At 42.9% G+C, this 22,284-nt stretch overlaps 1 protein-coding gene across 4 annotated transcripts in view; it reads left to right on the top strand.

The window, feature by feature from the left end:
• ZHX2 (zinc fingers and homeoboxes 2) overlaps positions 1-22,284 on the top strand; it is a 215,556-nt gene that overhangs the window by 48,962 nt on the left and 144,310 nt on the right. For 3 of the 4 annotated variants that reach the window (XM_072603184.1, XM_072603179.1, XM_072603178.1), the window contains exon 2: positions 6,110-6,156. The exons of the other annotated variant lie outside the window; for it this stretch is intronic. The gene's annotated coding sequence lies outside the window, so the exon portion shown is untranslated. The remainder of the gene's footprint in view (positions 1-6,109; positions 6,157-22,284) is intronic. 4 annotated transcript variants of the gene reach the window in all.

Below are 22,284 nucleotides of genomic sequence, written 5' to 3'. Positions count from 1 at the left end.
TAAAAGGATAAAAATAGCTGCCTTGAGTTTAGTTGCCCTTTGAAATAGGGGAAGAGGATAGAATCACGACCAGAACGTAAAGGTGTACAGATGGCCTACAGGATTTGCTGTGGGCCTGGCAATCCACAAGTCCTAGACTGTGCATGGAGTCAGGAGAAGCCAGGGTTCCTAAGAGGCCTTTGACACTGGTTAGCAGTGTGACCACAGGGAAACTAGCCTCAGTTTCCTAATAATACCTGGCCTAGGCACCTCAGAGGATTGTTATAAAGATCAAATGAAGATTATCAATGGAAAGTGTTTTGGGCAAATCTTAGAAGCCCTTTATAAATGTCAGCTGTTGTTTTCTCCAGCCTTATTTTACCACTGTGGAATGTAGGGCATAGAGTTGTCCTAACTCTCAGCTTTTTAAGACCTGGAACTTAGGGGCTTCTGACTCCCTCTCCTGTGCCCCAGCTTCGTCCTTGTTTGCTGCTCCATGGAGCTTGACATGGACAGCAGAAGCTTTCCTGGCCTGGCTCTCCATTGTCAAGTAATTCTGATCACTGAGCTGAGCATTGACGCCAGTCACCGTGGCTCAAAGGCCTTTATCAGAGGCCCCAAGTGAACAAAGTCTGAGTCAGTTCCAGCCCTGTCTCCAAAACTTAAGCCGAGATCTGACATTGCAGAAAGGAGAGAACATGTACCCACAAAACATTCTTTTTTCCTTTAAAAAGATTTTATTTATTTTTTAAATTATATTGAACAAAACTTTTGTCTTTGGTATTGTTTCCTGGGCAGTTGCTTGCCATGATCCACTACCCAAGTGTCCCAACACCCAGGGGTGACTGTGCCTTGAGATCAGCGTGGCACTCTGACCCTTTAATTCCTGAGCTGCTTCTCACTTCGGATTAGAACTTTACTTTCACACGTAGCCTCAGACTGAGACTTGGCACCCACATCCCACCAGGGGAGGAACTTGTTTTTGTTTCAGTGCCGAGGACGCTCACATCCAAACAGGATCTGCGTTGCTTAGGAGTCGATCAGGTCCTGCTGCTTTATTCCCTGCTGAAGTCACAATCCCATGCTTGTCACATCGCAAGTGCTCACTGTAGGAATGATCAGGACCTCCATAGAGCCAGAATTGCTACTCCCTAGGTGAGGGAGGAAGAGAGAGAAAGTGAGTGCAGGATGGAAAGAGAGACCCGATTGGACCTGGCAGACTGATCACTGGGAAACCCAAGCTAGGCCTGAGGCCAGGCCCAGGTAGACACTCAGGTCCTATGATCTCCCTAGCCAAAGTGGTATCTTGAGTACCCCTTAGGTGTCATGGCAGTGTGCTAGATAGGCACCCTGCTTGTTAGAAAGAAGGAAAGTTAGTGTGGGAATTAGCAAAGGACGGGGGCTAGGGGGTGCTTTGGGGGAGCACTGGATTCGTAATTGTAGACTCCATGCAGGAATCAGAACCTTAGTTCTGAAGGAGACTTTCAGTCCCTTAATTTAAGGAAATTGAAGACCAAGGAGGTCACTTATGGAAAGCCAGCTAGGAGGCATTTCCTGAGGGCCTGCTACAATGTAAGGAGCCTCTGAAGCCTTCCAATTGGACCCTAGCATGAATCCCTCCTACAACATCTCTGACCATCCTCTGCTTAAAGAGCTCCAGGGCCAAAAGCTCGCTGCTTTTCAAGGCAGTCCTTTGCACTTTTGGAGAGCTCTTAATTGTTAAGGAAGTTTTTCCTTGTATAGAGGAATTTACCTACCTTTCCCATTCTAATTCTGGGGAAAGTAATGTCATGCTCTGGATGTGGAATCATGGAAACTCTGGACTCAAATCCAGCCTATCCTTTGCTGTGTGAACCTGGGGCAAGTTACTTCACTTTTCTGGGCCTCAGTTTTCTCATGAAAAACAGTTTTTTTGTCATATTTTTTTCTCAGTTTTCTCACACAAAATGAAGGAGTTGGACTCAGCAGCCTCTACCAACCCTTTTAGTTCTAAAATCTGTGAGCCAGTGATCTATGAAGGATGGGTTATCTGGGGTAGGCAGAGGAGGAGCTGTGGGATACTCTATCAAACCAAGAGCAAATCTTCCTTCTTTCACTAGAACTATAAAATTTCAGGGACATACATGAAAAAGTCATCCAGCCAGGTCACATCTTGGCTATTGTGTCCAGTCAGAGCTGACCCCACATGCAGAAAGGATGTGGGTCAACTGGGGAGTGCCAAGAAGGGGGCAGCCAACCTATATGAAGATTTGTTGTGTGTAGTCTGCATAAAAAAAAAATTGCAGGGACAGGAATATTAGATATCTTCGAGAAGTATTTAAAGGTCTGTCATTTGGAAGAAGTATCAGTTTCATTCTGTTGGAGCCCAGATTTCGGAACTAGAAGTACTGGACAGCAAAGTGAAATTTAGGGAGAATGCTGGGTAAAAATCAGAAATGTCTACAAGTGGAATGAATGATCAGGTTCTGCCTCACTGGAATTCTTCACATCACTTCAATTTGAAGTAGGGAGGATTCTTGTCCAGGCGTAGGCTGGATTGGATGGCCACTGAGATCCCTTACTACTCTGAAATTCTGTAATTCTTTGGTAGTCTAACCACCACATGAAGCAGAAATTACTTCTGCTACATCTCCTGCCAAAGAGTGGTCATACAGCTTGACAATCTTAGGGGAAGAACTCTAATAACAATGGCTCCCTTTGGGTTCCATGACCAGTAATAAGTACCACATACTGCCATGTGTGAGTCTAAGAAATATCTTAATATTTAAAAGGGTCCTCATCCTCAGAAAAGACTGGGAACTGATTTTCTAAACAAACAAGTCTGTCTCCAATGCAGATCATTCCTACTAGATTTTTAGAAATGGAAATCAAGTATATATTTATTTCCCAGGAGATTTTTTTGTAGTGATAGTCTACTTTTTGCTAGCCCAAGTCAGGAGAATAATCATGGTAAGGAACATAATTCACGGCTTATATTTATCTAGTGCTTTTAGGTTTGTGCAGTGATGATGATGATAGTAATAACAATAGCTAACATTTACATGGTACCTACTATGTGCCGGGGCAGCTCGGTGGCCCACGGGATAGAAGGCTGGGCCTGGAGTCAGGAAGACACATCTTCCTGAGTTCAAATCTTACCTTACACACTTACTAGATGTGTGACCCTGGGCAAGTTACTTAATCCTGTTTGCCTCAGTTTCCTGATCTGTCAAATGAACTGGAGAAGGGAATGGCAAACCCTCCTAGTATATCTGCCAAAAAAAAATCTCCAGTGGGATCACAAAGAATTAGATATGAGTGAAAAAGATTGAACAAGTAACTGATCATGTGCCAGGCACTGTGCTAAGGGCCTTATGAACATTATTTCTTCTGATCCTCACAACAGTTCTAGAAGGCAGGCAGACAGATTGTAAATGACATACCCAAGGTAAGTCACATTTAGTAAGAACCTGAGACCAAATCTGAACTCGGTTCTTCTGACCCCAGACCTAGCTGTCCACTGAGCCATCTAGCTGCCTCCAGAATTGAAAGAGATAAGCATTGAGACTGTTATTATCTCTTAGTTTTACATATAGTAAACTGAAGATTACAAGAGTAAACAAACTGATTTATGAAGTAATAGATCAAGGACTTGAATCTGAATCTTTTGTGCATACCTTTTTCTAGTTTTATATATTTATAATATATTTAAATATTACATATATTATAGTTTATGCTGTATGTTGCCCAGTGGTACAGTGGAGACAACTCTGAACTTGGAGTCATGGGACCAGAGTTCAAATCCCAGTTCTGCCACTTAATGCCTTTGTGACCTTGGGTCAGTCTCTTAACCATCTGGGCTTTGGCTAACTCCTGTCAAAGGAAGCAGAGTTGTACTAATTGGCCCCTGAAGACTCTTCCAGCTGTCTAGGAATTGTAGAATCTCCACATAGGAATCAAAACCTTTTCACTGGAAGAGACCTTGGAGATCTAATTCAATCTCCTTATTTTATAGTGGAAACCAAGGACAGAGAAGATCACTTAGGGAAAGCCGGCTAGGAGGCATTTCCTTAGGGCCTACTGTAAGGAGCCTCTGAAGTCTTCCATTGGGACCTTATCGGAATGAATCCCCCTACAGCATCTCTGACTAGTTCTCTGCTTGAAGAGCTCCAGCAAGCTCACTACTTTTGAAAGCAACTTTTTTCACTTTTGGGGAGCTCTTAATTATTAAGGATGTTTTTCCTTGTGTAGAGAAATTTACCTACCTTTCCCTTTTTAATTCTAGACATTATCATCTTATATAAAGTAATTTAGAACTGATTATCTTTCCCACCTCTCCACTTTTCCTTTTTTTCTGGGACCTGGATTCGAATTTTGACAGTAAAACTCACTAGCTGGGCAAGTTCTTACTCCTCTCAGTACCTGCAGAAGGGGGAGACAGATATCCTTGCCCTACCTGCCTCACTGAGTTGTGAGTAAAGAAAACACTTTGTAAACTTGAAAGCCCTTTTGGAATGAGTTCTCATTATTGTGTCTGGATCTGATTCACCCTGTGATGGGGCATCGAGTTACAGATCTCAAGGCTTTCTTTGCCGAGGGAAGACTAGCAACTTTTTTTTGCCCTTTTTCTTAATATATGCTAATCAAAGCTGAGAGTCTGCAGAAAATATCTGTTTGTGAAAGGCCCCACGGCTGTTGCCTTGGCTTCCCTCTCTCTCCCAGTTCTTCTCACGTCTGCCTCTGGGTGACTATTAATCCAGCAATTGGAGTTTGGGGGGTGGGGGGAAGTAGGGGTGGGGGAAGGGACAGGGTAACAGAGGTCTGGTCTGTATGCATAGAAAGTAGGGGGATGGAGACAGTTGAAAACACTTGGCAAAAATAAGGGGTGATCTAATGTTTAACAGTAATAATACATTTTTAAAATTGCCATTATTATTCAAATTTTGGGTTAAAAAAAAAAGTTCTGCTCTCAGACCTCCCTCTCCCAAGCGGTCTGCCATGGTTGATGTATTCTGTTCTCCTCCCTGTCTCAGAACCCCCACTGAGACAGCAGAATACTCAGCTGGGCTGTCATGTGCTTTGTATGCTGCTGGATGTGTGAGATTGAGCCTACTGAGGCCACAATTTACTGATTTGCCAGGGTCCTGGTAGGCCTCTTTTAGGAGAGAATATCTCCCCATTAACCCTGTAGACACTGGCAAGTAGATCCATATTTATAGTCTATTAAAAAATCATGCTTCTTAGAGACCCTAAAAATAATAGCAGATAGGGAGTCAGAGGACCTGTGTTCAAATCCTGCCTTGGCCATTCCCCTACCTGTATAATCTTATAAATAACTTTATCTTGCTTCATTTGTAAAATGAGGGTATTTGACAAGATGAATCTCCAAGGTCCCTCCTAGCTCTAAAATGAATGAGTAAATGAATATTCACGCCACACTTTTAAGATTTACAAAACTAATTCATACATTATCTAATTTGGCCCCCACAACAATGCTATGATAGACATCATCTCCCTAATTTTAAAGATGAGAATATTGAGGGTCAGAAGGGTGGTCACTTGCCCATGGTCACGCAACTAGTATATGTTAGAAGCTAGTTTTAAGCCCTGATCTCCACTGACGCCAAAGCCATGGCTCTTCTCTCTGTAGGACTGAGGGGTCAGCTCCAAACATGAGTAGGATCATCAGTCAGTCATCAAGGATTTATTAAGTGCCTACTGTGTGCCAGACATTCCCTAATCTCAAGGAGTTTACCTGTTAATACATGCACATATATTATTTGTATGTATATACACATATGTATTATATATATAAGCATTTATATACAAGATAAATGCAGGGTGGTCTAGGAGGGAGGACCCTGGCAGTTGGGGAGAATTGGGAAACGCTCTTGAGAAGGTGGTATTTGAGTTTCATCTTGAAGGAAGAGAGAGATTCTGTAAGACAGAGCTGAAGAGGGAGTATATATTTTAGGCATGGGGAATGGGCAGTGCAAAGATACCCAGGCAGAATTACCATCTCTTCCATTGCCAATTCCATGTTATTGTCACTCAAATGGCCTCAGTTTGTCATTGAACAAGCTAGGGAGGGGAGTTGGGAGAGAAAGGAGCTGGCAGAAAAATAATTAATGTACTGTTTTCTGATTGATAGGAAAAGACTTTACCAAACCCTGTGAGTGAGAAAGGAAAACTCTTCAGGTAAGAAAATTGTTACTTTTTAAATTTATATTTTTTAAAAAAGTTTTTTATCTCTCCAGACATAGAAAGGAAGCCGAAAAAGTTCCTCATGTTATGGAATGGCTTGAGAGGGGCTGCCTCAGGTCATCTGTCCCAAATTCCACTGTTCCTACCTTCCCAAAGTTTCTAATTCATATTCTCACTTCTCATCCACACTATGATTACCCAAAAGCCTCCTCCCTCCAGCCTTTAAACCAAAAGATTTCTCAGTCCATTATTGTCTCTCCCAGAGCCAGGACAGAGACACCATCTCCTTCTCAGGAAATCCTAGCACGTTTCTCATGGTGTGCAGAGGATAATGAGTTTGGATGGCAGTTCGAAATAAATAAATGAGAGCCCCAACCATAAGAAACTATCCATCATGTGCACCCATGAAAGGGAACCTTGGATAAACTTGCAAAGGTCTTAAAATTTTAAAGGGAGATTCTGAATTCTGAAAAGGGGGTGTGATTGACTCTACTACCCATGAAGCCCTGTTTGCTTTCCCTCCTGCTGATATCACTGCTCCACATTGTTGCTGGCTCTCCAGCCCTGCCCTCTGCTCTCCCTTTGCTGGCTGGGGCCCTGAAGACTTAGTGGGGTGGAGTGGTGAGGAGGGGAGGCTGGCCAGTTGTGTGATTGTAAAAAAAAAAAAAAAAAAAAAAAAGCCTAGGAGAGAGTGGAGCAGGCTCCTGAAAAGGTTGATGCCTGATCTTTCACAGTTGCTGCTCTGGGGTTATTTTTCTATTTGGACCAAAAGGCATTTGGTTTCTATTGGGGTGCTTGGGCAATCCGTTGCATGGATTTTTTTTGTCATTGTGGTCATTGCTTTAGACAGGGGTGTTGGAGGATTCTTTCCCACCACCTTCCTCCTCCTTCCTCCCTGCTGTTTTTGGTCCTCTGGACTCCAATGCTGAAAATCTAGTATACCCAAACTTGGGGGGGTAATCTTGGAAGATATTAGGGAACAGAACAGGAAGCCCACAAAAGATATTGCATTACTGTCACCGCCCCCCCCCCCCCCCAAAAAAAAGAGAAGAGCCTGCAACTTAGCCTACATTGCCCTGGGAAGACAGGGTGTTGGACAAATCTAAAATGTAAAGAGATAAATGGTAGAAATTGAATTGCAGTTGTTTTTCATCTCAATTTTAAGAGAGGAATTGTAGTGTCATAGAATTTCAGGGATCATAGAAATAATTGTGCCCTACACTTAGAGTTATTACCTTAGAGAACACATTCTAATTCTCTCATTTTACAGATGAGGAAACAGACTCAGAGAGGTTAAGTCACTTGCCCAGGGGAGAACAGCATTGCTCTTTCTCGGTAACCTTGCAACCAGGGCAAGGAAAGGAACTCTTTAAAATATCCTCCTTTTCTTCTGGGAAATGCCACAGAGTGCTCTAAGATTGCTGTTATGCTAACAGCGGTAGCCTGCTTTTAGCACTGTTGTCTTTGCCAATTCTTTGAAGGTATGTTGTAGGTAAATTCCAACACAGCCTTGTAAAGGCAGGCCCTGCATCTCCTCAACCTTGAGAAGAGCACTACCCCGAACTCCTAGGGGTCCAGGGAGTGTCCTGGGCAGGCCGAACCTAGCCCTGGCCCCGAGGCAAGCGAGGCTCTTGTTTTCCTGATGGCTGGATGCCTGCCTGCCTGAGCCTCTCGCTGCAGCATCAGATTAAAAGCTCTGAGCTGCATTCTGACCAAACCAAGGCTTGCATTGTGAGTCACACCCTCCCCCCCTCTACCTCACTCTAAGCAAGTTTATTGGAGGGGGAAGGGGAGTAGTGTGACCGAGGCCTAGGAGTTACACTTTAGCCTTGTGGGATGGGGGTGGGGAGTGGTCCACACATGGACTTAGCGGTTCAGTGTTAGTTTGTAAAAAGGCTCACTGGGATCCTCCAAGAGGAGAATATTAATAGTGCCCTCTTAGGGTTGGCCTTCCCGAAAAAATTCTGCTTTCTGGATTAGGCTCCAGAATTTGCTTTGGTAATTCAGATGCTGAATTTTCCTTTTATCCTACCAGCTGACTTAACTCTTCTATTTACTGACCTACTCTAGCTCATGTGACCCCAGAAACAATAGTATTGATAATTCAGTGTTTATTTGGTTTATAGTCCTAGATTTAAAGCTAGAAGGGACCTTAGAAGCCGTGTAGTCTAACCTGATTTTACAGGAAACTGAAGACCCAAGAAATTAAGTGACTTGCCCAGGGTCACCCAGTTCATAAGTGATAAGGGAAGGATGTGAACCCAGGTCTCCTGAATCAAGGGTGGATAAGTGGTACAGTGGATAGAGTGCCTGGCCTGGAGTTGAGAAGGCTTGAGTTCAAATCTAGTCTCAGACACTTACTAGCTGTGCCACTCTGAGCAAATCACTTAACCCTATTTGCTTCCTTGTCTACAAATAAGCTAGAGAAGGAAATGGCAAATCACTCCAGTATCTTTGCCAAGAAAGTCCCAAATGGTGGGGTCACAAAGAGTCAGAAACGACTAAACTCCTCCTGAATCAAAGCCAGCATTTTTTCCCATATAGAACATCTTAAGATTTATAAAATGTACAAAAAACTTCACAGTATTACCCTCATACAACATCATAAGAAGAAGCCCTCGTAATCCTTATTTATCTCTGCTTCACATGCATAGAAGAATCTAAGGCAAAGAAAGCTAAAGCAACATAGTCCAGCATAAGAATCTTGGATTTGAACTCGTTAGACCTCATCCTTATTCTGTACCTACAAATTGTCTCCCCAAATACAGTACAAACATTCTGAGGGTAGGCACTCTGTTTCCAAACCCTATCACTCAGTGCCTTGCAGTGATAAACACTTAACAAAGGGGTGCTAATTCCGGACTGATTCCTAACACCTTGCAAAAAATCACCATTTCGTAAGTGTTTGGTTAGCGAATGAAGGATTCTAGTGTCCTGAGAATAGCACTGGACCTGAAGTCTGGAAACCTAGGTGTGAATTACGTCTTTTACACCAACTAATTGGATGACCAGGGGCAAGTTACTTCAACTCTGGCCTCTGAGATCCCTTCCAGCACCCAGCCTTTTCCAGCACTTTTTAAACTTTTCCCACTCAGGACCCCTTCAGCACTTTTAAGGAGTTTAGATTGTCTCACTCTCCAGGTGGGCCTCAGACCACAGGACTGTTTCCTGTGCTTTTGTGTCTTCCCCTGATGCATACTTTACTGATGTTCCCCCTCACTGGTGTTACATCCAGTTCATGCTACTCTTTACATTTATCCAGCTGAAGCTTCTTGGTGCAGTGGTCATTGGGAGCAAGGGTGGTAGATGTTGCCCCTGATGTTCTTTTTCTGCAGACCAAGAAGGTTTGGGAAACCCTGCCTTGTTGACTGCCATGGTAGGTGGAATCATGATAGGTTTCAGCATAGCAGCTTAGAATGTTTCTTCCTTCATGTGACTAATTTGCTGAGTGGAATTCGGACAGTAGAAGGAAGGAATCACAGAACCTAACAGTTTGGGTGTGTTGTATGGAGTATATTACCAAATATCAAAGGATGTTACCATATCCAGAATAGGAAACAGTGATCGATGTTCTTAGACTAATCTTTTTTCTCTTTATGACAGGGTTGTAAGACTTATGTAAATATAGTTATTAGACTAATCTTTTTTCTCTCTATGATAGGGTTGTAAGAGTTCTGTCAGTGTAGTTTGCCTGGACTTTAGCTAAGCATTTGACAGAGGTTTGTCTGCTCTTCTTGTGGACGGGCTGGGGAGATGTGGGCTAGATGAAAGTGTAGATTCATAACTGGTTGAATGACTGAATCCAAAGTATAGTTATTAATCAGTATTTTGGAGAAAGACGTGATAAGCTGGGGTCTGCCCACAGGAAAGGGGTCAGGGTGCTGATTTAAGGATTGACTGACTAATTTAACTTGGAGAAGAAAGGACTCAACGAAGTGAGGGCTTATGGAGAAATAAATGTCCTGTAGAAAAGACTTATTCTTTAAGGACCGAAAAGACAGAATATAGGGAAAACCTTCTTGACAGCAGGACTGTCTGTAAGTGAAATGGGCTTCTTCAGGTGATGGTGGGTGCCATCCCATTGGAAAGTTTCAAGTAGAGACTGCATGACCAAGGGTGTTGTAAAGGGACTCCTACTCAGGGACAGGTTACATTCCATGGCCACTGGGGTCCCATCCAACTCAGGCTCTGTCAATGTCACATTTGGTTTCCTGCATGGAATCTAGCTATTCTCTTCCTTCTTCCTGTGATTCAGTTCATAAGTGTGCAAATCTAAGTGTTTGGGGTATGTTGGGGAGAGCTGGGGAGCAGAAGACCTAAGGTGCTTATCTTGAGACTTGGGAGGTGAAAGGTGGAGGGTAAGGCAAGGAAGCCTTCCTGGAGGAAGTGACAATTAAATTGGCCTTTGGCTGGATGAGAAATGAAGGGAGAAGGGAAGGGGAGGACTTTTCAGTCTCTGGAAAGAACATGAGCAAGGAAACACTGGAAACATTCTCCATGTAAGATCATGGCTCTAGAGCCAGAAGGAGCTTCATAGACAATTTAGTGCCCTCATTTTGTAGATGAGGAAACCCACTTTGGGAACTATGAAGGAGTAATTTGTAATCTGAGAAAACTTCCAGGAGCACTGAGATTGAGTGATTTAGCATTAGCCACAAAGCTGATATGTCAAGATGCAGGATTTATATCCTGGTCTTTCTGATTCCAAAATGCCCCAGCCCTTTGCATACTACATACCCCCTGCTGCCTCTCACATGGAGGGCATGCTAAGCAGCAAACACTTGTTGAATGAATGAATGAATGGAATAGAGATCTGATTCAGTTTCCAATTAATTGATGCTCAGATGCCAATTTGTGTGTGGGAGAACCAAGGTTCCTTGTGGTGCTCGAGATGGCATTTAGTTTATCTAGCCCCTCTGTGAGGCAGACTCCCAATATTATTACTACTATTGCCACTATGCAGAGAGGAGAAACTGAGGCAAAAAGCTTGAACCTGTCTTCTGTCAGCACAGCATGGCAGGTGTGGTTTCTCCTCAGATTTCAGTGATTTCTAGTGTTATCTTTCATTTTCTTTCTTTTCATCTCAGTTATCCTCTAGGGCCAGAAGTAGTTAATAACCAACCCCAACTGCATTACTTACTACCAAGGAAGGAATTTAGGCTCAGAGAATAGAGCTCATTATTCACCTTGTGTGTGACTGGGAGGGTGGCTGTACCTTTTCTCGGGTAATGCTGCCCAGGGGACCACAAAGGAACATTTGAATCTCATGGCGTTGGGCCCCCTTTTCTTCACTGGGGGGAAAATAGACCATTATTCTCAATGCACCCAGTGCCCACTAGCCCCTGATTGTCAACTTCAGCCAAAAAGGAGGCCCCCCCAGTTTCCAGGAGGATTTCCTAGTGGCAGTTCTGAAACATATTAGCATATTTTGCATTAAAAAAGAACCTAGAAAATGAATTAAATGAATGGCCTGTGGTGCTTCAGAAAGGGTCCTCCTGAAGGGCCAGTAATTGTCCAGGTTTTGAAATTCCCAGTTAATGCCTGAAATTTATGAAGCACTGCCACAGCCTGCCTTAATCAGGAAACATTGTAATAGCGTGTGCATATTTTAAGGACCATGATATCCTGTTGCCGTCTGAGCGATACCTGGAGACTTGCTCGAGAGAACTCTGTCCTAGTTTTTGTAGCAAAGCTTGCAGTTCGTTTTCTGCCCCCAGTACGTGATTCCAGCTGAGATTTTTTTTTTCTGTCTTACTTTCAAAACCCTCTTTCATGAGAGGAACAGGGTGGGAGGGCTGGGGGAGGGGCTTCTGAACAATCAATTAAGGCCCAGTGTAAGACAGGAGTCAAAATACAATGTACATCAGCCCCACATTCAACAGCTCTTTGGTTAAAGCAGACAGTGAGCTGAGATCAAATCCTTGAATGGCGTCACAGTTGATAATGGAGTTGGAGCCTGGGCTGTAATCTTCAGGGTAGCAGTGCCCAGACCTCCTTGGAAGAAGTGGGAGCTGTCAGCAGGGTGAGTGTCTTTACAGTGGTGGCAGCCAAGGCCCAGGGCAGTATCTGGAGGATGTAGGGGTGCATGAGGCTGGAGATTAGAAGGGCAGGACTGAGCACATGCTGAGGGGGCCGATTTAGAGTGAGCTGCCTGCACAGACCCAGGAGAAGGGAGAGATGCTTTGTTTGAGCTGTTGGCCTAAAAAAAAAAATGTGGGCAAATGGGCCCTGAAAGCCTGATAAAGCTGCATCACCACCACAGTTGGAGGCTCCAGGTGAAGTTAGGGTTTTCTGATTTCTTGCCATAGGAGTCACCCAGAATGAAAGTCAGCAGGAGCCTTCTCACAGTCTCATTCAAAAAATGTCCCGTCCACCACCACCCTTCTCCAGTTAACATGATCTGAGTCTGCATAGATATAAATAAAAATGACAGAACTGCTAAATAAAGATAGATCCCCTGGGTGAGCCCTGATGGAACTGAAAGTACTCAGGAGACAGCAGGAATGATTGGCAGAAGTAGCTGGTACTTCCTTCTCTCCCCCCCACCTGCTGTCTCCTGTGACCCATTGCAAGCGATGGTTCTGGCTCAGCCTTATAGCTACCTTGGGGATGATTTAAAACAGGGCACAGGAAGTACCATCAAATGAAGGTACAAAGGGCCCCCTTCACAGGCCACCCTTAGATCTAACTTGGGGAAACTCGGGCCTTACAGGGTATAAATGGCTCAGTATATCAGGAGCAGAGGGCAAGTAGAGGAGAGCTCAACCCATTGTCAGCCAGAAATGGGGGGCTAAGGGAAAAAGCCTCCCCCTGATTCATTGTGGATCAGAGGGGTATCTCCAGCCAGGCTGGGGATGGAAGAATTGAACGGTCATTAGAGGTTGGGGAATTGTTGTTCAGCATTGACAAAAAAAAAAAATAGTAGGCAGGAAAATGAGAGGGTGCCAGGGTACCTCTGTTTTGGAAACCTTTTCTTATTCTCTCCTGCTTCCCCCAAATTGCCTTTACTTATTTATTTTTATATCCTGTGTGTATTTATTACCTGTTGTTTCCTCCATTAGAATGTAACCTTTTTGAGGGCAGGTACTATTTCATTTGCCTCTGTATGCCTAGCACCTAGCATGGTGCCTGGAACCCTAGTGAGTGCTTAATAGATGCTTGTTGACTGACTGGAGAAATAGGCAAACCCTGTGGATAGGTTGAGAGTGACTGGATTGTGGATCTGGATTGTGACAGACCAATTTGGAGGCTTTCAGGGGGGAAAAAAACCTGGAAACCAAGTGGGGAGAGAACCCAGAATGACCTAAATGCACTTTAAAACATTAAAATAACACACTAGGAAAGCATTAAAAACAAAAACCAAGAGAAGAGGAGAATGGGGAGGAATATTGTAGGATGTGAGTAGTTGCTATATAAGCCAAAGGAATAGACTCTTCAAGTCAAAGAAACTGAGTCAGTGCTGAGTACCCGGAACAAAGGAAAAGCTGGTTTGGGACTTTGGTGGGTAGACTGTAGGTCAGGGGTGGGAAACCTGCAGCTTGGAAGATGCATGTGGCCCTCAGGTCCTTAAATTCTGCCCCTCTGTACTGGGTCCCCACCCCAGCTGTAGGGACGTGGACTGTGTCATTGGTTCACGTGGTGGTGAGACTCAGAATGAAAAGGCCCCTACATCTCTAGGGGCCAAGGAAGTTGAGAGAGTACTGAACTTGGGCCTGAGTTTAGAAGAAAGAGGAACATTTGGGGCTAGAGCTGGAGCCAGTGACTGGAAGAGTCTTTTTTTTTTAAAACCTGTGACTTTACCAGGATCTCACCTGGCTGTGGGTAATCTGTAGCCTGAGATGCCCTCGTATTGTTGGGTAAAGATGACGTTTTGTTACGTGGCTGTGTACTGTGGATGAGGTTGTACCTTAGTGAACTGGGTTAGGGGAGAAGGGCCACACAGAAAGAGAAAAGGAAGAGACCAGGGATCCCAGAGGCACAAGCCTGTGAAGGAGAAATTACCCCTCCCTGTCTTCTTTAATCTCCCGTTAGCTGGGAAGCCTGCTGTCTCCAGAGGCAGCCTGTTTCATCATAGACATCCTGTCTTCCTAGGGATAGCATGGATAGAGTAACTAGGCTTGGAGTTGGGAAGACTGGGCTGAGGACTAGAGCGGTGATTTCATTGGTATAGGGAATTCCCAGATGAGGACACTGCCAGTACAGGTCTGAAATTTATAGTCCTGTAGTTGCCTAGGGCACTGGGAGATTAAGCAGCAGTAGTTAACGTTTTTGTAGCTCTTCAAGGTTTGTATTACAAAGCACTTTTCAAATATTGTCTCATGTGACCCTCCGAAAACCTTGGGGGGTGGGGGGAGATGCTGTTATTACTCCCATTTCACAGGTAAGGAAACTGAGGCAGGAAGAGATTAAAGTGACTTGCCTAGGATCGCAAAGCTAGTAAGTGTCTGAGGTCGGATTTGAATTCAGGTCTTCCTGGCTCAAGGTCCAGTGCTCTATCCACTGAACCACCTAGCTGTCTCATAAGTGACTTGCCCAAGGCCACACAGCCAGTATGTGTACTATTATGGCAGGACTTGAACCCAGGCCTTCCTGACTCTGAGTTTCCATCCTTGCCTCTCACAGTTCCTAGGAACTCTGGGCAAATCACTTAACTACTTTGAGCTTCAGTTTTCTCCTCTCTAAAATGGAGATGTCAGGAGCACTAGTACCTGACTCCCAGGGTTGTCCAGAGGATCAGATGAGATGGTTTATGTTCAGCGATTTGTACGTCTTAAATAGGTCTGTGTAAATGAAAGCCACTGTCTTTATTATTGTCATGGTTGTCATCTGTCTTCTTTTCCTTTTTTCTCTGAACTGATCTGGAAATAAAAAGATCACATAAAGAATCAATACAGAATTAGGAGGAAATTAAGTCTGGCTCCTCTTGAATAGGATCCCCCAGGGTCCTAGTGGGGTAATCTCGTGATGTATGATTTATTTATGTATTTATAGATCCACAACCTACTTAAGATAGTGAACTTTCCAAAAGAAGGAAGGAAAGAAAGAGAAGTTCATTAAAATATTGATTGGTCAGTAGTTATATTACAGACTTTTGGAACTGGAAGAGATCTTAGAAGTCATCTGATCCAGGGCTGGACAGATTTTGTTTGGATGTAGGAGACAGGCCCCAAATTGAGGAACTAGTTGGATGTTTTCATCCTCAGAGGAAAGATAAACAAGGGAGCAAATGACAATCTAAGTTCAGCCACTGAGGATCTATAGAAGCATCCTGAGTGATCCATTCTCTGGAAAAGCTGAGGGAGGGAGCTAAGTCCACTTGGCTGGTGTAGGGAACTCCCTTCCCAGGAAGTCCTGCTGACCAGCAGCATCTGAACCTAGGACACTGTATCTTCAGGAGCAGGAGTCAGAGGCCCTGTTTCATATTGGTTCCTTTCTGCATGGCCTTGGGCCTCTCTAAGCCTCAGTATCCTATTTTATAAAATTGAGGATTGCACCAGACGACTGTGTGAGGTATAGATCATCTCCAACTCTAAATTTTCATTTGCATGTAAAGCTCTTCAGTAACCCTTTCCTACATTTCCTGTTTTCTTATACTTTACTCCCCCCTGAGAATTCTGATCCAGCCATACTGGCTTCCTTGCTGTTGTTATTTTTCAGTCATGTCTGGCTCTTCATGACCCCATTTGGGGTTTTCTTGGCAAAGATACTGGAGTGGTTTGCCATATCCTTTTCCAGCTCCTTTTACAAATGAGGAAACTAAGGCTTACAGGGTGTCCCAGGTCTGAGACTGGATCTGAACTCAGATCTTCCTGAGCCTAGTGCTCTGTCCACTCCACTGCCTGGCTGTCCTCCTTATTGGCTCTCCAATACAACTCTTCTTCCAAGCCTTTGTCCTGGCTATCTCCCATGCCTGGGATGCATTCCCTAGCTCATCATCTCCATTTCTTAGAATCCTGGGCTGCTTTTTTGAAGAATCACTTCAAATACCACCTGTTTTAGGAAGCTTTAAAAAACATCTCCAAAGATGGTCTAAGTACAGTCAGCTAATTAGTAACCGATCTTGGAATCAGAACCTAGTCTCCTGCATCTTCTGTAAGAGGCACTCTCTTCTTTGGGTATATGCCTGGCCTTCCAAAGTTAACATTGAATTTCAGGATGGGTAAAAACAGAACAAAAAGCAAGGCATGCAAAATAATCAGATAGATGTGATGTAAAATAAGGAGGAGGTTACAGAATCATAAGCGATCAGAGGAGGATTCATCAGGAGGAGGGGGAGAGTTTTGAGTCAGGTTTTAAGAGGCATGGTGACCAAGGATGGGCCAGGGGGAAAGGGGAAAAACATTTAGCTAAAGGAGGTCAACGCTTATCTGACACCTGCATGTGCAAGGCTCTATACTGGATCCTGAAGGAACAAGAGGGGCTAAGACATGGAGGAATCTATGAGTGGGTGTCTCCTGAATGCCCTTATAGCTAGCAGGGACCTTGGCCATCACAGAGTACAACCCCACCATCTTACAAATGAAGAAACTGGGATTCAGGGTAATTTGCAGCATGAAGAGAGCAGAGGGCCAGGGACACAACCCACATTTCTAAAAGAAAATACATTTTGCTGAAGCCTTTCATTTTTATATCAGTCATTTCTGCCCCTTCCCTTGCCCCCCTCCATTGAACCCTCCCCTATAATAAAGAAAAACCATTATGCAGAAATACTCAGAGGCTGCCTTTGACCGTGTACCACACTGTGCCCTAAGCTGCCCCCTGCGCCTCTTATTTGAAGAGGGAGGTGTGCTTTCAGGATCTTTCTTTGCTGGACGGTCACTGATTTTTCAGCAACTCTGATTTCATCTTCCTTTCACTGATCTTTTCATCTACATTGTTAATCTTGTTCTTTTCATTTTCCTTTCATTCTGTTCTAGAGATCTTTCTAGGTTTCTCAGAATTCCTCCTTCATAGGGTCGTTGAAAAATCTAGAGCCAGAAGGGACTTCTTGGGCCATCTAGCCCAGGACAGTTGTGACTTTCCCAAGGTCACACAGCTAGTGAAGGTGGAGTTTGAACCCAGATGGAATATTCTTTCCACTTTACATGTCTATGTTACTACATTCAAGAAACTACAGTTCCTTCAGCTGTTCTTAAATTTAGGGTTTCTTAACCTGGGGTCTGGGACCTTTTTTTTTTTTACATTTTGATTAATGTTTTTCAGTATAATTAGTTTCCCTTATAATTCTATATATTTTACTTTATACATTTAAAAACATTATTCTGAGAACTTGTCTGTGGGGTTTTACCAGATTGCCAGAAGGGTCTATGACTTTAAAAAAGATTTAAGACACTTCACTCAAATGGATGGGCATATATTTCATCTACAATTCTTTGTCACACGTTAAAGCCCACATTTAAAACTTCAAGTCCTACAAAACATTTTACATATGTTATCTCATTCAATCCTCACAATAGAGAACCTCAGTTGTCCTAATATATATCTGGCCACTGGACCCAGATAGCTCCAAAGGAAAAAGTGAGGCTGGTGATTTTATACACACTCCACTTAAATCCAGTTCACTTGCATGTCATAACGTCACCTCCCTGATGTCCCATCCTGCTTCAAGAATAAAGGACAAATATCAGCAACCACAACAAACCTCATAAAGTAGGTGCTGTTATTATCCCCACTTTACAGATGTGGAAACAGAGATATGAAGTGGTTTGCCCGGGGTCATACAACTATTAAGTGTTAGAGATAGGATGTGAACGCAAGTCTTTCTGGTTCCAAGTCCAGCACTTTATCCCATCCAGATACCTAATCTGGGAAACCCTCCTGGAAGAGGAGAATTCAATAGACTCACAAGAAATAAAATCCCAGAGTCCTATAACCCAAATGGGGATGTGACTTCTAGCCCACCTTGGAAGCTCATTTGTGGCATGGAAAGTTACTTAATGGGGTAGTTCTGTTTGCAAACCAAAGGGCTAGAAAGCCTCTAGGAAAGAAACAGAGCCAATCCTTTGTGGTTTCCTTGGGAAACTCTGTATTTGGTATGCATTAGGCGGTCAGAGCTGGCCCCAGTGAATTTTAGCTGAGTTAATTTTGCAAACTCACGTTTGTTGTTTGTGTGTTTCTGAGAAGAGGGAGATAGATGGGGATTGGGGAGTGGGAGTGGAAAATGCATTTAAAAAATTCTGCATAACTGCACATGTATAACCTGTATCTGATTGCTTACTATCTCAAGGAGAGAGGAGGGGAGAGGGAGGAGGGATATAATTTGGAACTCAAAACTTTAAATAGAAATGTTTTAAAAACATAAAAAAAAAGAAATTGTACTTTGTTAGAGCCTTATTGCCTGCCCCCCACTTCCACCCCCCTGTCTTATTGCCTGCCCCCCACTTCCACCCCCCTGTACTGCCAAGTAGACAGCTTAATTTCCATCTCTGCTGGAGATGCAGGATGCACCATTCACACTTGCTAACAGATAATGTCTTGTCAATTTCTAATAGTCTTCTGTAGTGTTTAGGCTTAGAAAAAGGTAATTGACTGCCTCACCTTGGGTGAAATGAAAACACCTGGAGACAGTTCCCTTTCGAATGGAGCCCCTCCCAGATCTCCATCCATCAAGATCCAATAGATAACCCCAGGGCCCCAGTCCAAAGCCAAATGGATTTGGAGGAGAGTAGCCATCGATTAACCTTGTGTCCAGGATACTTATTTCTCATTTTCCAAATGTCCTGAGATGGAGGAAAGCAAAGGGGACATGCTCCAATAAATAGAAAACCTGTAGGTTGCCATTATCCACAAATCCAACTAACCTTCAGCACAATAGGCTAGAGTCAGAATGACAGAATCCAGGCACACCAGGAATGATGCTGCTAGAAAGCCTTAAAGTGATAGCATAACAAACTTCCCTTCTCACTGACCACAAATATTTTTCAGTTTGTCCGTATCTCCCTCTGTAACAAAGAGTCACTTAATGTTGGTATCCTGTGGATATGAGGTGTCATTCCTCTATTTCCTTTTTCTTAGAAGGAAGCAACATTATAGACTCATGGAGAGAGCTGGAATGGACCTCGGACCTCAGATGCCATCCAGTCCAGTCATCATATTTTATAGATTTAGAAACTGAGGACACTTAAAGGACTTGCCCAAAATCCCACCGATTAAAAGTCAGGCTTATGAGAACGGAGCCAGTGTTCTTTCCATTGTGGTCTGATTTGTGTTCAGATCCTATTTCAAATACTGTGCAACCCTGGACAAGTTCCTCAACTCCTCTGGAACCTCAGTTTCCCCATGTAATATGGGGGAATTGTGCTCAGTGACATCTAAGGTCCTCCCCAGGTCTAGGCCTGTGAGCCTGTGATTGTCATATTGGTGTATTGGGATTAATAATGAGGAAAGGGTTGCTTTTAAGTTACTCAAACAGCATTGGGTCAGTCCAGTCTCCTTGGTAATAGAAGGGGATCTCAGTAATAGATAACCTCTGAGGGCCTCTTCCTGCTCTAACATTCTATCAATCTATTGTTCTCATCATCAAGGACAGCTCCAACCAAATTCCTGCTCTGTGATCTGAGAACATGTTAAAAAAAATCTGTGTCCTTGTGCACCCTGAGTCTGGAAGGCCAGTCCAGAGAAGTATGAGTTTGGTGTGTTTTAAGTTTACTTTAAATTCTCGGAGTTGCTAGTTATAATTTGCTGAAGAAGACTTTTTAAAAGAAAGCTGACTACCTAATCACAGGCATATTAACCCAGATAAGCCCATAAACATTTTTTTTGTCCTGACCTAAATTCTCCCAGCCAGAGATTTGGGTGGTGGGATTATTTTGGAGGCTTTTTGGGGTTTTTTTAAGCTAATGGGAATGGAGAGGATAAGGGCTTCTTTTCCCATCCCTTCAGGAATAGGAATTTTGCTGTTTTGTATGTTGACCTGAAAGATGAGAGACTTCATAGCAGGCAGCTAGGTAACAGTGAATGAACCTGAGTTCAAATTCTACCTCAGCCATTTACTAGCTGAACATGTCATTGTACTAATAACTGATTTATGTAGTACTTACTTTACAAATACGAACTCAGTCGAGAAAATGGCTCTGGAAAGTAATTGCTGTTGTTACCATAACTATTTTATAGATGGGTGACTTGCCCAAGATCATACAGTTAGTAAGAGGCTGTGGCTGGATTTGAACTCCAGTCTTCCTGACCCCTAAGTACTGCGTGTTCTTGGTGGTGGTTGGTGGTCCTTTGTTCTTGAAGAGGATGGATTGGATTTAAGTGAGGCAGAGCTTGCAAGTCAACAGCTTCACTTTCTCCTCCAGACTCATTGAAGTCCTGTGGCAAGATGTAGGTTGGAACATCTGGTGATTGCCCAGGATGCAGTGAGAGATGTTGGCTTTTTTAAGCTAAGGTCTTCCTCAGGTCTCAGTTTATCTGAGGCAACAGCCATTCAGTAGTTAAATTTAACCTAGCTTAACCTCTGTCTATCTCAGTTTCACCATCTAGAAAATGGAGATATCACCTCAAAATGGTGTATATCACCACATACTTCTCAGGGTTGTGAGAGATATGAGAATAAAATATTTGTGAAGCAGTTTGCAAACCTTAATTAAGTATAAATGCTAATTATTACTATCGTCATGGTATATGTAAGAGCAAACTTTAGTGGTCATCCAGTCAACCCTATGCTTTAAGAAGAGAAGAAAACTCCTAGCTGCCCTTGGCTGTGTACACCTTATAATAGATACAGATTTGGGGTCAGTATCAGAAAGACCTTTCTTAACAATCAGACTTTTCCAGAAACTAGGCATAGAGCAACATTTTATACCATATACCAAGTCAAAATGGGTACATGATTTAGACATAAAGGGTGATACCATAAACAAATTGGTGAGCAAGGAATCGTTTGCCTGTCAGATCCATGGAGAAGGGAAGAATTTGTGACCTCCAAATAAGATATAGAGAATATCGTAAAATACAAAATGGATAATTTTAGTTACATTAAATTAAAAAGTTTTTGCACAAACAAAGCCAATGAATCCAAGATTAGAAGGGAAGCAGAAAGCTGAAAAACAATTTTGACAGCCAGTGTCTCTGATAAAAGCTTCATTTCCAAAATATATAGAGAACTGGGTCAAATTTATAAGAGTACAAGTCATTCCCCAATTGATAAATGGTCAAAGCATATGAACAGGTAAATTTCAGATTAAGAAATTAAAGCCATCTATGGTCATATGAAAAAAGGCTCTAAATCACTATTGATTAGAGAAATGTAAGTTAAAATAATGCTGAGGTACTACATCACACCTGTCAGTTGGCTGATATGATAAAACAGGAGAATGATAAATGTTGAAGATGTGGGAAAATCGGAACACTAATGCATTGTTGGTGGAGTTGTGAATTGATCCTGCTATTCTGGAGAGCACGGTATGCCCAAAGGGCTATAAAAAGGTGCATATCCTTTGACCCAACAATGCCACTTCTAGGTCTGTATCCCAAAGAGATCATAAAAAAGGGAAAAGGACCCACATGTACAAAAAGTATTTATAGCAGCTCTTTTTGTGGTGGCCAAGAATTGGAAATTGAGGGGATGCCCATCCATTGGGGAATGGCTGAGTAAGTTGTAGTATATAAATGTATTAGAATACTATTATTCTATAAGAAATGATGAACGGGTAGACATCAGAAAAACCAGGAAAGATGTGAATGAACTGATGCTGAGTGAAGTGAGCAGAACCAGGAGAACACTGTATACAGTAACAGCAACATTGTATGATGACCAACTTTGATAAACTTAACTCTTCTCAGCAATCAAATGATCTAAGACAATTTCAAAAGACTTGCGAAGGTAAAACCCTGTCTACTTTCAGAGAAAGAACTGTAAAGTCTGAATGTAGGTCAAAGCACACTATTTTCTTTCTTTTTTTTGTTTTTTTCTTTCTTGACTTTTTTCCTTTGGTTCTAATTCTTTTTTATAATTTGACTAATGCTGAAACATGTTTAATATGATTGTACATGTATATAACCTGTTTCAGATTACATGCTGTCTTGGGGAGGCAGGTAGGAAAGGAGGAGGAGAAATTTTAAAACTCAAAATCCTATCAAAGTGAATGTTGAAAACTAAAAATAAATATTTAAAAAAAAAAC

Source organism: Notamacropus eugenii, chromosome 4, assembly GCF_028372415.1.
Source record: "Notamacropus eugenii isolate mMacEug1 chromosome 4, mMacEug1.pri_v2, whole genome shotgun sequence".
NCBI classification, from domain to species: domain Eukaryota; kingdom Metazoa; phylum Chordata; class Mammalia; order Diprotodontia; family Macropodidae; genus Notamacropus; species Notamacropus eugenii.
Note: the sequence above shows the minus strand (reverse complement) of the source record. Positions and strands in the feature narration are given on the sequence as shown.